Consider the following 16,559-nt stretch of genomic DNA (forward strand, 5'->3'; position numbering starts at 1 on the left):
GTAGACTAGTGGCCCTTTTAGAAGAAAAGGTGCGGGGTCTGGAAGAAAGAATAGCAACTTTGAAACTCATCAATGAGAATGAAGACTTTCTAGACAGAACAGAAGCATCTCTACTGGTCACAGAAGGTGAAAAAAGTGTCAGAGCAAGCAAAAAATAAAAGGGCACACAGCAACAAGTGACAGCAAAAAGTACAGCCAAGAAGCAACGAAGAGTGGTGGTGGTGGGAGACTCACTACTGAGAGGCACAGAAGCAGCCATCTGCAGACCGGACATAACTGCAAGAGAAGTATGCTGCCTTCCAGGTGCGATGATCAAGGATGTGACCGATTGGATACCAAAGCTCTTCAGCTCCAAGGACGTCCACCCATTTCTTCTGATACATGTTGGCACCAATGACACGGCAAGTAAAGACCTACCGACATTCTGCAAAGACTTTGAAGAGTTGGGGAAGAAAGTAAAGGAACTGGATGCACAGGTAGTTTTTTCTTCTATCCTTCCAGTAGACGGGCATGGCACCAGGAGATGGAACAGGATCCTTGATGCAAACAACTGGCTAAGACGATGGTGCAGACAACAAGGATTCGGATTCCTGGACCACGGTGTGAATTACTGGTACGATGGACTCCTCGCCAGAGATGGACTACACCTCAACAAACTGGGAAACACACATTCGCCAGAAGACTCGCTACACTCATCAGGAGGGCGTTAAACTAGAAGAAGAGGGGACGGGAAGAAAAACATTAGACTTGAACAAAGAAGACCCAGGAAAACATACTCAGATGGGAGGTAAGAACATTTCTAAAGCAATCCACAGCGAGGAGATTGGAACAAAACAAAATCCTCTAAACTGCATGCTCGCAAACGCCAGAAGCCTGACAAACAAGATGGAAGAACTAGAAGCAGAAATATCTACAGGTAACTTTGACATAGTGGGAATAACCGAGACATGGTTAGATGAAAGCTATGACTGGGCAGTTAACTTACAGGGTTACAGTCTGTTTAGAAAGGATCGTAAAAATCGGAGAGGAGGAGGGGTTTGTCTCTATGTAAAGTCTTGTCTAAAGTCCACTTTAAGGGAGGATATTAGCGAAGGAAATGAGGATGTCGAGTCCATATGGGTCGAAATTCATGGAGGGAAAAATGGTAACAAAATTCTCATTGGGGTCTGTTACAAACCCCCAAATATAACAGAAACCATGGAAAGTCTACTTCTAAAGCAGATAGATGAAGCTGCAACCCATAATGAGGTCCTGGTTATGGGGGACTTTAACTACCCGGATATTAACTGGGAAAGTGAAACCTGTGAAACCTATAAAGGCAACAGGTTTCTGCTAATAACCAAGAAAAATTATCTTTCACAATTGGTGCAGAATCCAACCAGAGGAGCAGCACTTTTAGACCTAATACTATCTAATAGACCTGACAGAATAACAAATCTGCAGGTGGTTGGGCATCTAGGAAATAGCGACCACAATATTGTACAGTTTCACCTGTCTTTCACTAGGGGCACTTGTCAGGGAGTCACAAAAACACTGAACTTTAGGAAGGCAAAGTTTGACCAGCTTAGAGATGCCCTTAATCTGGTAGACTGGGACAATATCCTCAGAAATAAGAATACAGATAATAAATGGGAAATGTTTAAGAACATCCTAAATAGGCAGTGTAAGCGGTTTATACCTTGTGGGAATAAAAGGACTAGAAATAGGAAAAACCCAATGTGGCTAAACAAAGAAGTAAGACAGGCAATTAACAGTAAAAAGAAAGCATTTGCACTACTAAAGCAGGATGGCACCATTGAAGCTCTAAAAAACTATAGGGAGAAAAATACTTTATCTAAAAAACTAATTAAAGCTGCCAAAAAGGAAACAGAGAAGCACATTGCTAAGGAGAGTAAAACTAATCCCAAACTGTTCTTCAACTATATCAATAGTAAAAGAATAAAAACTGAAAATGTAGGCCCCTTAAAAAATAGTGAGGAAAGAATGGTTGTAGATGACGAGGAAAAAGCTAACATATTAAACACCTTCTTCTCCACGGTATTCACGGTGGAAAATGAAATGCTAGGTGAAATCCCAAGAAACAATGAAAACCCTATATTAAGGGTCACCAATCTAACCCAAGAAGAGGTGCGAAATCGGCTAAATAAGATTAAAATAGATAAATCTCCGGGTCCGGATGGCATACACCCACGAGTACTAAGGGAACTAAGTAATGTAATAGATAAACCATTATTTCTTATTTTTAGGGACTCTATAGCGACAGGATCTGTTCCGCAGGACTGGCGCATAGCAAATGTGGTGCCAATATTCAAAAAGGGCTCTAAAAGTGAACCTGGAAATTATAGGCCAGTAAGTCTAACCTCTATTGTTGGTAAAATATTTGAAGGGTTTCTGAGGGATGTTATTCTGGATTATCTCAATGAGAATAACTGTTTAACTCCATATCAGCATGGGTTTATGAGAAATCGCTCCTGTCAAACCAATCTAATCAGTTTTTATGAAGAGGTAAGCTATAGGCTGGACCACGGTGAGTCATTGGACGTGGTATATCTCGATTTTTCCAAAGCGTTTGATACCGTGCCGCACAAGAGGTTGGTACACAAAATGAGAATGCTTGGTCTGGGGGAAAATGTGTGTAAATGGGTTAGTAACTGGCTTAGTGATAGAAAGCAGAGGGTGGTTATAAATGGTATAGTCTCTAACTGGGTCGCTGTGACCAGTGGGGTACCGCAGGGTTACAGTCTGTTTAGAAAGGATCGTAAAAATCGGAGAGGAGGAGGGGTTTGTCTCTATGTAAAGTCTTGTCTAAAGTCCACTTTAAGGGAGGATATTAGCGAAGGAAATGAGGATGTCGAGTCCATATGGGTCGAAATTCATGGAGGGAAAAATGGTAACAAAATTCTCATTGGGGTCTGTTACAAACCCCCAAATATAACAGAAACCATGGAAAGTCTACTTCTAAAGCAGATAGATGAAGCTGCAACCCATAATGAGGTCCTGGTTATGGGGGACTTTAACTACCCGGATATTAACTGGGAAAGTGAAACCTGTGAAACCTATAAAGGCAACAGGTTTCTGCTAATAACCAAGAAAAATTATCTTTCACAATTGGTGCAGAATCCAACCAGAGGAGCAGCACTTTTAGACCTAATACTATCTAATAGACCTGACAGAATAACAAATCTGCAGGTGGTTGGGCATCTAGGAAATAGCGACCACAATATTGTACAGTTTCACCTGTCTTTCACTAGGGGCACTTGTCAGGGAGTCACAAAAACACTGAACTTTAGGAAGGCAAAGTTTGACCAGCTTAGAGATGCCCTTAATCTGGTAGACTGGGACAATATCCTCAGAAATAAGAATACAGATAATAAATGGGAAATGTTTAAGAACATCCTAAATAGGCAGTGTAAGCGGTTTATACCTTGTGGGAATAAAAGGACTAGAAATAGGAAAAACCCAATGTGGCTAAACAAAGAAGTAAGACAGGCAATTAACAGTAAAAAGAAAGCATTTGCACTACTAAAGCAGGATGGCACCATTGAAGCTCTAAAAAACTATAGGGAGAAAAATACTTTATCTAAAAAACTAATTAAAGCTGCCAAAAAGGAAACAGAGAAGCACATTGCTAAGGAGAGTAAAACTAATCCCAAACTGTTCTTCAACTATATCAATAGTAAAAGAATAAAAACTGAAAATGTAGGCCCCTTAAAAAATAGTGAGGAAAGAATGGTTGTAGATGACGAGGAAAAAGCTAACATATTAAACACCTTCTTCTCCACGGTATTCACGGTGGAAAATGAAATGCTAGGTGAAATCCCAAGAAACAATGAAAACCCTATATTAAGGGTCACCAATCTAACCCAAGAAGAGGTGCGAAATCGGCTAAATAAGATTAAAATAGATAAATCTCCGGGTCCGGATGGCATACACCCACGAGTACTAAGGGAACTAAGTAATGTAATAGATAAACCATTATTTCTTATTTTTAGGGACTCTATAGCGACAGGATCTGTTCCGCAGGACTGGCGCATAGCAAATGTGGTGCCAATATTCAAAAAGGGCTCTAAAAGTGAACCTGGAAATTATAGGCCAGTAAGTCTAACCTCTATTGTTGGTAAAATATTTGAAGGGTTTCTGAGGGATGTTATTCTGGATTATCTCAATGAGAATAACTGTTTAACTCCATATCAGCATGGGTTTATGAGAAATCGCTCCTGTCAAACCAATCTAATCAGTTTTTATGAAGAGGTAAGCTATAGGCTGGACCACGGTGAGTCATTGGACGTGGTATATCTCGATTTTTCCAAAGCGTTTGATACCGTGCCGCACAAGAGGTTGGTACACAAAATGAGAATGCTTGGTCTGGGGGAAAATGTGTGTAAATGGGTTAGTAACTGGCTTAGTGATAGAAAGCAGAGGGTGGTTATAAATGGTATAGTCTCTAACTGGGTCGCTGTGACCAGTGGGGTACCGCAGGGGTCAGTATTGGGACCTGTTCTCTTCAACATATTCATTAATGATCTGGTAGAAGGTTTACACAGTAAAATATCGATATTTGCAGATGATACAAAACTATGTAAAGCAGTTAATACAAGAGAAGATAGTATTCTGCTACAGATGGATCTGGATAAGTTGGAAACTTGGGCTGAAAGGTGGCAGATGAGGTTTAACAATGATAAATGTAAGGTTATACACATGGGAAGAAGGAATCAATATCACCATTACACACTGAATGGGAAACCACTGAGTAAATCTGACAGGGAGAAGGACTTGGGGATCCTAGTTAATGATAAACTTACCTGGAGCAGCCAGTGCCAGGCAGCAGCTGCCAAGGCAAACAGGATCATGGGGTGCATTAAAAGAGGTCTGGATACACATGATGAGAGCATTATACTGCCTCTGTACAAATCCCTAGTTAGACCGCACATGGAGTACTGTGTCCAGTTTTGGGCACCGGTGCTCAGGAAGGATATAATGGAACTAGAGAGAGTACAAAGGAGGGCAACAAAATTAATAAAGGGGATGGGAGAACTACAATACCCAGACAGATTAGCGAAATTAGGATTATTTAGTCTAGAAAAAAGACGACTGAGGGGCGATCTAATAACCATGTATAAGTATATAAGGGGACAATACAAATATCTCGCTGAGGATCTGTTTATACCAAGGAAGGTGACGGGCACAAGGGGGCATTCTTTGCGTCTGGAGGAGAGAAGGTTTTTCCACCAACATAGAAGAGGATTCTTTACTGTTAGGGCAGTGAGAATCTGGAATTGCTTGCCTGAGGAGGTGGTGATGGCGAACTCAGTCGAGGGGTTCAAGAGAGGCCTGGATGTCTTCCTGGAGCAGAACAATATTGTATCATACAATTATTAGGTTCTGTAGAAGGACGTAGATCTGGGGATTTATTATGATGGAATATAGGCTGAACTGGATGGACAAATGTCTTTTTTCGGCCTTACTAACTATGTTACTATGTTACTATGTTACTATGACTTCATGCAAGGAATTACTTCCTGAACTAGTAGAAGAATCTTCATGCAGTGCCACTTTCCTGGTGTAATAGGAGTCAAGTCTTTATGCAAGGCAACTTTCCCCAACTGGTAGAAGTAAAGCCTTACAAGCCCTCCATATGCATTAGACTTCAAAATAGTGGCTTCATAGGGTGACAATATTCCATTTTGACCCCTTTAACCCATACATATTAGATAAAAGTTATCCAAATCCTCCAATTTTAGAAGGATTGGCCAACCGTCTAATATGCTTATAGACCTTCCCCCAGTTGATATTAGGGAACGTAAGGATCAGGTATGCAATCAATGTGGATTCCTGCTCAGGGTGTGGGGTGCTTCACACTCATTTGTAGGCCGCAGGCTTCTGCTGACACCTTGCTTTCATCCTCAGGAGCCGACGCACACAATGCATGGAACACCAGGTTTTTTGAAACAGTCAGACATTTACTAAACAGTCCAAGTTCATCAGGTGGGTTCAAGTGGGATAGGGAACAGCAATGCAGACTTCCTTCCTAATAGCACAGCTCCTCTTCTGATCTGCCACACGTTCATTTTGGACTACCCACAAAGATTCATTGCCCACTCGGGCAGTGCACCTGGGATCGGCCACCTACCCTCATGTAACTCCATGTCCACTGATCTTGTGATGTCGGAAGACCAGGCCCACTCCATGGTATCTGGCCCAAGATCTAGGCTCCAAACGCTGCTGGAATGTCCATCAGGGATCTCCATTTGGCCACCTACTGCCCTGAATGTTTGGCTCATGCTGCCCTTAGCAGCACACCATCCCACCTGAACTTGAACTCACGCACACTTCACTAGCTGATACCAGACTCCTCTTTAAATATTTTTATTGAAATTTTGCATAAGAAATGGTAGTGGATAAAGGGAAGGGAAGATGGGGAAGTGGTTAACATTGGAAAAAAGGGTGAGGGAAAAGGGAATTCTCTAACCAGTAAGTGCCACCTTCTTATCAGCATTTGTGTCCACCCACTGGGCTAAACCTTAATCATTTCCTATCTTATATCCTAAACCTATTATTCTTATTCTATGCCTTATGCTGTCCTAAGCTTATTCTATGCTATACTCACATTATGCGCTAATACTTTATATAATGTGCATCACCATAATACATTTTCACATTACATTAGACACACGTTACTTTCATATATAAAATCACACAATGGTATTCGCACAGTGCGTCTGTTGTCTTAAGGGGCAGCAACAGCGCAAGACAGTCTACATCCTTACACTGACACAACTTTTTCCTCTGCTTTTAAAAAAAATGATTTCAGCTGGATCCATTTTTTTAACAATGAAGAGCATGGAAACAGATCCATTAATTTTGCCATCCGTTGTTCTCCCATTTCAAAATTATTGGTTTTTGGCTTACTGGAGGTGAGGACACCATTGCTCAGCAGAGCTGAGATGTCACCATTGCTCAGCAGAGCTGAGAGGTCACCATTACTCAGCAGAGCTGAGAGGTCACCATTGCTCAGCAGAGCTGAGAGGTCACCATTGCTCAGCAGAGCTGAGAGGTCACCATTGCTCAGCAGAGCTGAGAGGTCACCATTACTCAGCAGAGCTGAGAGGCCACCATTGCTCAGCAGAGCTGAGGGGCCACCATTGCTCAGCAGAGCTGACAGGTCACCATTGCTCAGCAGATCTGATACGCCACCACTGCTCAGCAGAGCTGAGAGGTCACCATTACTCAGCAGAGCTGAGAGGCCACCATTGCTCAGCAAAGCTGAGAGGCCACCGTTGTTCAGCAGAGCTGACAGGTCACCATTGCTCAGCAGATCTGATAAGCCACCACTGCTCAGCAGAGCTGAGAGGTCACCATTGCTCAGCAGAGCTGAGAGGTCACCATTGCTCAGCAGAGCTGATAAGTCACCATTGCTCAGCAGAGCTGAGAGGCCACCGTTGTTCAGCAGAGCTGAGAGGTCACCATTGCTCAGCAGAGCTGAGAGGTCACCATTGCTCAGCAGAGCTGAAAGGTCATCATTGCTCAGCAGAGCTGAGAGGTCACCATTGCTCAGCAGAGCTGAAAGGCCACCATTGCTCAGCAGGGCTGAAATGCCACCATTGCTCTGCAGAGCTTATAGGCCACCATTGCTCAGCAGAGCTGAGAGGTCACCATTGCTCAGCAGAGCTGAAAGGCCACCATTGCTCAGCAGAGCTGACAGATCACCATTGCTCAGCAGAGCTGAGAGGTCACCATTGCTCAGCAGAGCTGAAAGGCCACCATTGCTCAGCAGAGCTGAGAGGTCAGTATTGCTCAGCAGAGCTGATAGGCCACCATTGCTCAGCAGTGCTGATAGGTCACCATTGCTCAGCAGAGCTGAGAGGTCACCATTGCTCAGCAGAGCTGAGAGGTCACCATTGCTCAGCAGAGCTGAGAGGTCACCATTGCTCAGCAGAGCTTTGCATATTTTACAGCAGAATGGTATTTATCTATATGGTAAAATCTGTTTGCTGAGGACACAATCAATTACAACTTTATTGTTCCTGGATGTGCCCTCTAAATACATTATAGACGTTAGGTGCTTTATAAATTCTGTTTATACAGATGTTCTTCTGACTCACAGGTTGTGCAAAATCATAGTAAAGCCGTGTATCTACATAATGTCAAAAAGGGGTTTGGTACCATGTTAGCCAGTTGAAAAAATAATGCTTTCAGTGTGAAAAACAAGATAATCTTGTAGTTATGATACCTCTTAATAGCATTAGCTAATAAAAATAAAATAAATGATGCTACAAAGAAAGCTTTCAGGACTTCTTAGATCCCTTCCTCAGGCATGGTATAACAAAGTTTCTAAAGAAACACAAATATATGCACAAACAAACAGCAAAAAAAGAGGAATATGATATAATAAATGAACATTTGAATAAACAAACAAACTGAGCTCAAGGCTGAATCCTTAATTGGTTTAGATTAGTGGTGTGAAAGTTTTATAGTCTCAATATCCAAGTAAGATCAGAGGCCTGGTGCCCTCAATGTCTTTGGAACAGATTCTTCAGATTCTGTAGTTGAGTCATCATAATCCTTCTGACAGATTTAGTCCTGTGTGGATGGAATCAAAGACTTTAATAAGTTTGAGAATACATTCCTTGATATTAATTTTGCAATTGGTGGAAGTGGGAATATTTAAAATGCCTTGCCACATAAAAAAAATATAGAGAAAAATCTCTATTATATAGAAAGGTGGTGGTTTAATGTAACAGTAATCACTCAGAGGTGACAGATGCCTAAACAATGGAAGAATTTTCACCTTCTCAACATGCTCATTGTCATTCTAATTATGGACAGAACCTGATATGTGTTATGTTGCCATATTGACAGTGGGGTTGGATGTTTGCCATTTTATTCAGCTTTCTTCACAATGTAAGTTAAGTTTGTCACATATTTCCTCCATCAAAGAGCCAGAACTTGAATCTACTGTAATTAGTTTGTTGTCCATATTCAAAGTAGTACTAGGCCTCCGTTTATATTTATTGTACATGCTTTCATAATTATAACAAATTTTTTTTTCTTCACTTTTATCCAGTGTTGTCAACAGGATAATGGCTCTGACATGGTAGAAATGTCCAATGTATCAAAAAACTTGGCACTCAATTATTGAGTGCCAAGTTTTTTGATACATTGGATTTTGGAGACACTACTTGAGCACCTCTACTCACAATTTGAGTGCCCTATAATTAGTTTTTTATGGTAAAAATGTCAACATATATTATAGTCATTGCCTTCACTTGGAAAGTTTTAGGCTTTACTGCCTCTGTTTCATTTGAAGGGGTTGTCCAGTCTAAATCGATAAGTCTGCACTCACTCTGTGTGACTGCAGACTTACAAATACCCTGAGTGCATGCGCTATGCGCTGCGGGGATTCACTAGTTTCTGTACCAGGACTGGAGGGTGCAGATGTGTTATACATATTCCTGACCAGAACCCGTCCAGTAGGCATGACCTCGCTCCATACACTTGTATGGAGCAAGGCCGCGCCTTCTAGTCAGCCACACCGACTGGATGGCTGCGTCCCTAGTCGGGGCGCGGCCTTGCTGAATACAGATGTTTGGAGCAAAGCCATGCCCACTAGATGGGCCCTGGCCATGTGTATTTATAACACATATATACTTTCCGGTCCCGGCCCAGAAATCAGTGGAACCCTATAATGGGAGAATTCATAAGTCTGCAGTCAAACAGATTGTCTGCAGACTTATCCATTTGGACCCGACAACCCCTATAACTTTACGACCTACATCAGCCCTTCAAACTAGGCTAATGTAAGTGTGGCCTTGCCAGTAGTAGATGCTGCATGTGAGTTTGGTGAATCCAGAATACTATTTTCCTTCTTGTCTATGCGGGCTCTCTTCCCTCTCACCCTGAAGCTTTAGCTTTGGGTTCACACTTCTCCCTCATCACAAATAAACTTCTAGTATCTGTAATACTAAGAGAAGGAAAATAGAACAGATAGAAAAGATAATGTCAGCCCAGAGCTACCAGGAGCAGTGTTCTGTCAAGTTTACATTATAGATCCTCCAATGTAGTAAGTGGGACTGCACACCACTATTTAAACAAAACCCACCATCCAACAACAGGTATAAACTGGTGCTAAATAGTCCCTTAAATAGTAAATAGCTTTATTCAACAAAAGTTTAAAAACTGATGAGCCGGCTGTCAGTCAGTGCCGGGTCATGGTTCAGTCGTTGCTCACTATGTATTGAGCGGTGACTAAAGCTTGGCCTCTAACTGAAAGCTAGAGGCTGCCAGGAGGAATAAAGTTAATTTCCTCCCAGTAGCTGATTCCTTCAGTGCGGCTACCGCACGGCTTTATAATGCTATTAACTTGTTAATAGCGTTTTGAGACATGACAAGTTTCCTTTAAACAGGATAATAATCATAAATAAGCATTCACAATTAGCTGCCATGGTAAATGCAGCTTAAGCATATATGGTACTTTTTTCTTCTGCCATTGGATGTTACAGATGATTCACCTTATTGTCATCTTGTGCAGTGAGAGCCGTTTTGCCTTTTACTTTGAACCAACTTGTGAGTCTTCACTAACTGAAAAAGTTTTGTATTTTTAAACTGTTGTTGAATGAAGATATTTACTTTTTAGGGGACTATTTTGCACTTTTTATGCCTGTTGTTATACCTTTTGTATTACAAGTAGCAGCACAGCCCGCCATGTACAGGAGGTTTTACAGAGTTTACAGAATTTTGAAAGAAAAGGAACAATAACAAAAATAGTATTAAGGTAACATTCTAATTGGAAAAAGTCCTTTGACTGCATTCTCTGTTTGGAGCATGCAGCTTGATAATAGATATTCACAAATTCAGAGTGGTCATTGCTGTGGACTCAGTAGTTGAGTCTTTCCTTATGAAGGCCACTCTTTGTCCCAGCACCGAGACCCTACAATGCATAGTCAACTGGAACGTGGGTTATAGCACCAAAGCCTATGATGAACAAGAAGCTGGAGCAGAGATTTAAATGGGTCATTCTTTGAACAACAGATATCACTAATGCCAGATTCACACATCCATTATTCACTGTACAAGCACAGACCGCACTGCTACATATATATCTATCAGGCTGTCAAGTTCAGGAGACCCTGGTCTGTCCTTGAATAGGGAAACACATGTGTGAATCTGGCTTTAGATAGATGATAGTTGATAAATGTATGAGTATTACGGGTTTGTCCACTATGTTCTTCCTTGTGTGAGTTGAACAGTTGTGAGCATGTGCCACCACATTCAATGTCTATGGTCACTAGTGATGGTTGCACATGCTCACTACAGCTCCATTCACACAGTTGATGGTATTATTAAGGGGAATCTGTCACCAGTTTTTTGCTACCTCATCGGAGAACAGCATAATGTAGGACAAGAGACCCTGATTCCAGCGATGTATAACTTAGTTTACTGGTAGTAGACATTGTGATTTAATCTGAATTTTAAGATGCAGCATGTAACAAAGCTCCGAAAGCTAACACCACCCACAGCAGGCACTGAGTACATTGTCTATTGACAGTAAGCTGCTAATCAGTGCTAGGGGCGGAGTTGGACCACTTGTCACTCAAGCTGTAGTCTGGCAGTGATAATCTGCTGATAACACACTCATTGTATTGAAACAAAAGTGCACAGCCTAATAATTTACATATTGCAGCATTCGGTGTCTCAGCCCCTATCTCATGCTGACCTCAGAACACATAGCAAACACCTGCTGACAGATTCCCTTTAAGTAAAATATTTTTCATTAGGAAAATGCAAGTGAAAAAAAACCCTGATGTTTAGAGGAAAAATATGGGATGTTGATAGTAATACACAAGTTACATTTCCATTGTTCATAAAACTGTTGCCTTGTGACACTTTATTAAATTCTGAACCTTTATCCTGTTTATTTAAGTAATTTTTCCCTATGCCTTAAGCTGGGAAGAAGTTGAAAGGAAGGGATATGTGCACTAAGAGCTTTGGCACAAACCATACTATGCAATCAGATATCGTAGAAAAGCCGGTATTAAACACTCATCACAGCAGGCATCATACACCAGAGAGCCCAGCCAAAATGCACTCATACTCCAAGGTTACAAACAGCGAGAAGCTGTCATCTAATCACCATGCCAGGCTACTTATGTATAGATGGCTCCGAAAACAAAAATCCATAACAGATTGAGAACATCTGCTTATATCGTGTTAAGGATATTGCATAAAGATTCTGTTACTTTTTCATAAGCTGCCCGCAAAACAGGCGCAGAGTACTTTAATTACAGCCTATCCCTTGGAGTTTGGAGCAAACTAGCTCTTAACTACAGAATAATGTATTATAATGAAACTGAGCAAATGTCTTGTGAACTGGAAGTCGTAAGTCATTATAGAATCGCTATGCCGGCACAGTAATTACTAGTCCCGTACTTCATGCATTCTCCATTCCATTCAACAGGCAGTATTTTTATTATAAATTATTATTATGTGCAATGCTTGCAGATTTATTGGAACTTCACGAGGCTAAATACAATAATGAACCTTGCAGATCTTGGCTGTCCTTGACCTTCGAGTGGGATAGAAGAGACTGAACCTCCCGTGAAAGTTGAGAGTCCCTTTGAAAGCATCAAGCTGTTTAAATTCAGGTTTACATTATTGGGAAGCGTCTCTTTTCCATAGCATTAAAGTGGCACTGGGATTGGTCAATGGAACATCAGATATATTTTCTCTGGTTGTTCCTTTTTATTTTGAGTTAAGCTAAGGTCAACTAGACAAAGGAGAAATGAGATTTCCAGTAACGGGCTTTGGATATACAGTATTTCTAGATCAATTATAAACTGATCTTTCAGTACTCATTTAAAGGGGTTACCAACATTGGAAAATTCCTACCTGTTGGTGATGTCTGTTGATGTTAAGCATATCACAAGGTATTCCTTGTGGAAACCCTCAACAATCACCTGTTATCTACAAGGAAACTTGGCAGTAAGTCACTAGTGAAACGAAAGGGTTTGCCTCATTATAGTTGCTCAGGAGCACACTGCTCCCCAGCCTCCAGTGTTCTGCTTGCGCAGGGGCACGTGTTCCTGATTGATTGACAGTTTGAACCAGTGTCATGGTTGCTGGACTGAACTGTGTACTCTCTCATGCTGCAATATAAGGCTGTTTTTTCTTTGCAACTCCAAATGTGTATTGAAGCTGGACAGAAGGAGCTAACAGTGATCCTGGCCAGCTTCAGGCAACTTCAGGCATAGAAGAGAACCTCTAAGCATTGCGCTAGCTGCCTACCAGGCCGGACACCGGTGTAGTCTAGCTGGTTGGTCTTCTAGGAAATGATCTCAAACCAATATAAAGAAAATTGGTTATACTGGACAAACTGAGGCAAATTGCAAGAATAGAAAATTACTTGTTTTTACAAGAACTTTCAAATTATATCCATCTTTGAAGATGGGATTAACCCTTAAGACAGCAAACAGTTTCACTTCAAATCAATGAATGGGTCACCATTGTAGTGCAGGACAGGACAGCTCCTCCAGAGACACACTTTGTAAATGCTCCCACCATGAGCAAAATATAAGGATCCTAAACAGATGATGTCACTCAATAACTCGGAATTCCCTAATACAACATATGTAGATGGGTCTTCTGAAATAGGTAAGTCCCAAAATATGTAAGACCTGATTCCATCGTTAAACCCTTGTCATTGTTATCATTAGTTATATAAGATTTTCAGACCTTTAGTGTCCTGGTTAGAAAAGCAAGTCCTGGATAAGTGTAGGTTTCGGCTCCTTTTCGAAGCTACATTATTATTATTATTCATATTAAAATGTGTATTGAAGTTATTTAGAAGGGAAGCAACAGGGAAAGTAAATTCTTCCAGAAGATTTGGATTCTTCCCACAGCACTGAGATATTTCAGTAAAAACGTATTATTAGCAAATTGCTCCAATATGTATATGGTTTGCTAACATTTTGCACAATGAATCGTAGCCCTAAAGCAGACTTACAGTCTAAGTAATAAGTATTTTATGTTAACCACCATTGAAACTTCCCCTGTCCTATCAGTAAGAAGGATGCCCACTGAGAAGAACGAGTTTATATACTATGATCAGATAGCCATTCTTATGATTTCTCTGGCTGTAATGACTTGAGGCTCCCTGTTTAGATTACTCTGGAACGTATAGATGTAGAACTCTCGCACCGCACAGCTGTGTGTAGCTGAAAGTCAAATGTAAATATTCTCCAAATATTATTTATTTATGTTACTTGATGTAGTAGTAATAGTAGATATGTTTCACCTGTGTCTTTTCGGAAAGCAGAATACCAGGCCCCTTTAAAGAAAATAAGATGTGACTTTCAGAGTTGCTGGCATTGCTTCTTCAATAATTCCCAGAATACTGTGTTCCAATGTCATGCTAATTTTAACTTTGTGGGTTTTAGTGGCACACATATTTTATCTGGCTCCCTCTGTGCTATAAATATGGGCACTGAAACAATTGAAGAGTTGAGTAAGCGCTGGCTGGCATGGGTCATTATTGGTTTAGTCTTTGTATTTTTTTTTTACTTAATCATTTTTAATATGTGTGTCTGCAGCTTTGGATTATAAATACAATTTGTGTTAATTTCTTTCAGTTTTATTTTGTCATATGTGAAATCAGAATGGTGCCACTTAGGGCTGCACATAGAAATCATGGAGACCCATAGCAAAAGTCTTAATTTAGCTCTCCTTCCTCTACCCCCAAAAAATATTCAATGGTGTAGTCAGAGTCATAGTGCGGAGGCACAGTCACAGAAGGCCATACCGTCTAAGTTTTAAAGACTGTGAGGATACAGGGAGAGGGCCACGTATTGACACGTACACAGTAATTATGCCCCTACTGAAGCCTCTTAGTGTCTCTCCCACTGTGATATGGCCCCTGTAGAGTATAATGCCCTCCCAAAATGCCCCCCACCCAGTATGATACCTCCACTGTGAATTCCATCACACAATTTGTCACCACAATCTCTCCACACACACACAGCATGATGATCACACAAAGCCTCAGCAAAGTATGCTGTCCCATGGTGTCCTGAACACAGTATGATGGCCCTCATGTTTGGTACCATGCCCAATCAGTTATCCTACGCAGTATGTTGTTCCCACTACCATCCCCACACAGTATAAAGCTCCAACAGCCCTCACACACAGTATGATGCCCCCACAGCTCCCTTCCAGATAGTATGATGCCCCCAAACCCCCCACACATAGTATGATGAACCCCAAAGGCCCCACACACATTATTATAACTCAACATTCTTCCCTCACAGTAATACAATGGCTCCAACTACACAGTATAATGGCCCCCCACACCTCCCTCACAGTATGATGCTCACACAATGTGATGGCCTTACAACCTTCACAAATAAAGTATGATGTTACAAAAATAACACTCACTTATTCCTATTCCCCAGGAACTCTGTCCCGTACTTTGATTTGGGTGGACTGGAGCTCTACGAAGCTGGCAAGATCTTGAAATGTTATCACACTTGCTGTACTGAGACGTAAAGGCTGAATGGTGGGGCAAGGTCCTGACGGCTTCCTGTTTCACCACAGTCTTCAACTATATCTGCATACTGAGGATGCGGATATCACCGAAATCCAGATGTCATGCAGGGAAAGGTGGTACAGTTTGCAAATGGAATTCAATAGCCCATCATAATACTACATCAACATTTATACTGGGGTACATTCACTAGTATTTAGTAATACTTTTAATTAAAGAAAGCTTCCATAAGGCTCTGCAGGGCTGCTTCCACTAGTGATTTAGATGGCCTGCTGAATTTTTTGAAAGGTACTGTGTAATGCCTCACTTCACTTGTGGTGGTGCTAAATGAAAATTGAATGAAGCAATACTGTGACCAAAATAAAAATGTTAAAAAAAATGTTTTTAAAATTATACAAAATAAAAAAGTATAAATGTTTGAATCATCACCTTTTCATTTTTTCCCCTTTAAAAATAAAGAAAATAGAAGCATATTTAGTACTGATAGATTCATTAAAGTGGAATTATCAAATAAATTAATTGACTTATTCAGTAAGTGCTGTCAAGACAATAAAATTAAAATGCCAAAATGCATTTTTCGGTTACCACATCTTCCTAAAAACATGCAGTAAAAAGGGCTAAAAGGATTGTGTGCACTCCGGAATGGTATCAAAAACATCAAAAATCCATGCAAAAAGCAATAATCAAACAGGTCAATCTGCAAAAAATAAATAACTTACTGTACTTTTCTCACAAACACAACACAACTCTGACTTTTTTTTTCTTTTTTATAAATTTCTGAATTCTTTTTTATTACTTAAATAATACAAAAAAGTTTAGTATCGCTGTAAAGTGTACTGACCAGGAAAATTATGTTGCCAGATTAATTTTATTGTTCAGTGAACGCTGTAAAAACGAATTCTAAAAAACAATGCAAGAATTGCTTCACCATTTCACCGCACTTGCAATTTTGCTTCTATTTTCCAGTATATTGTATGGTAAAAAGAATAGTGTCATTCAAAACCACAACTGATCCTGGAATAAA

The 16,559-nt window shown here is 40.7% G+C and overlaps 1 protein-coding gene across 1 annotated transcript in view; it reads left to right on the forward strand.

Annotated features, from left to right (window-relative positions):
- ADAMTSL3 (ADAMTS like 3) overlaps window positions 1–16,559 on the forward strand; it is an 810,189-nt gene that overhangs the window by 352,284 nt on the left and 441,346 nt on the right. The gene's annotated exons all lie outside the window — the stretch shown is intronic.

Source organism: Ranitomeya imitator, chromosome 4 (genome assembly GCF_032444005.1).
Source record: "Ranitomeya imitator isolate aRanImi1 chromosome 4, aRanImi1.pri, whole genome shotgun sequence".
NCBI lineage: Eukaryota > Metazoa > Chordata > Amphibia > Anura > Dendrobatidae > Ranitomeya > Ranitomeya imitator.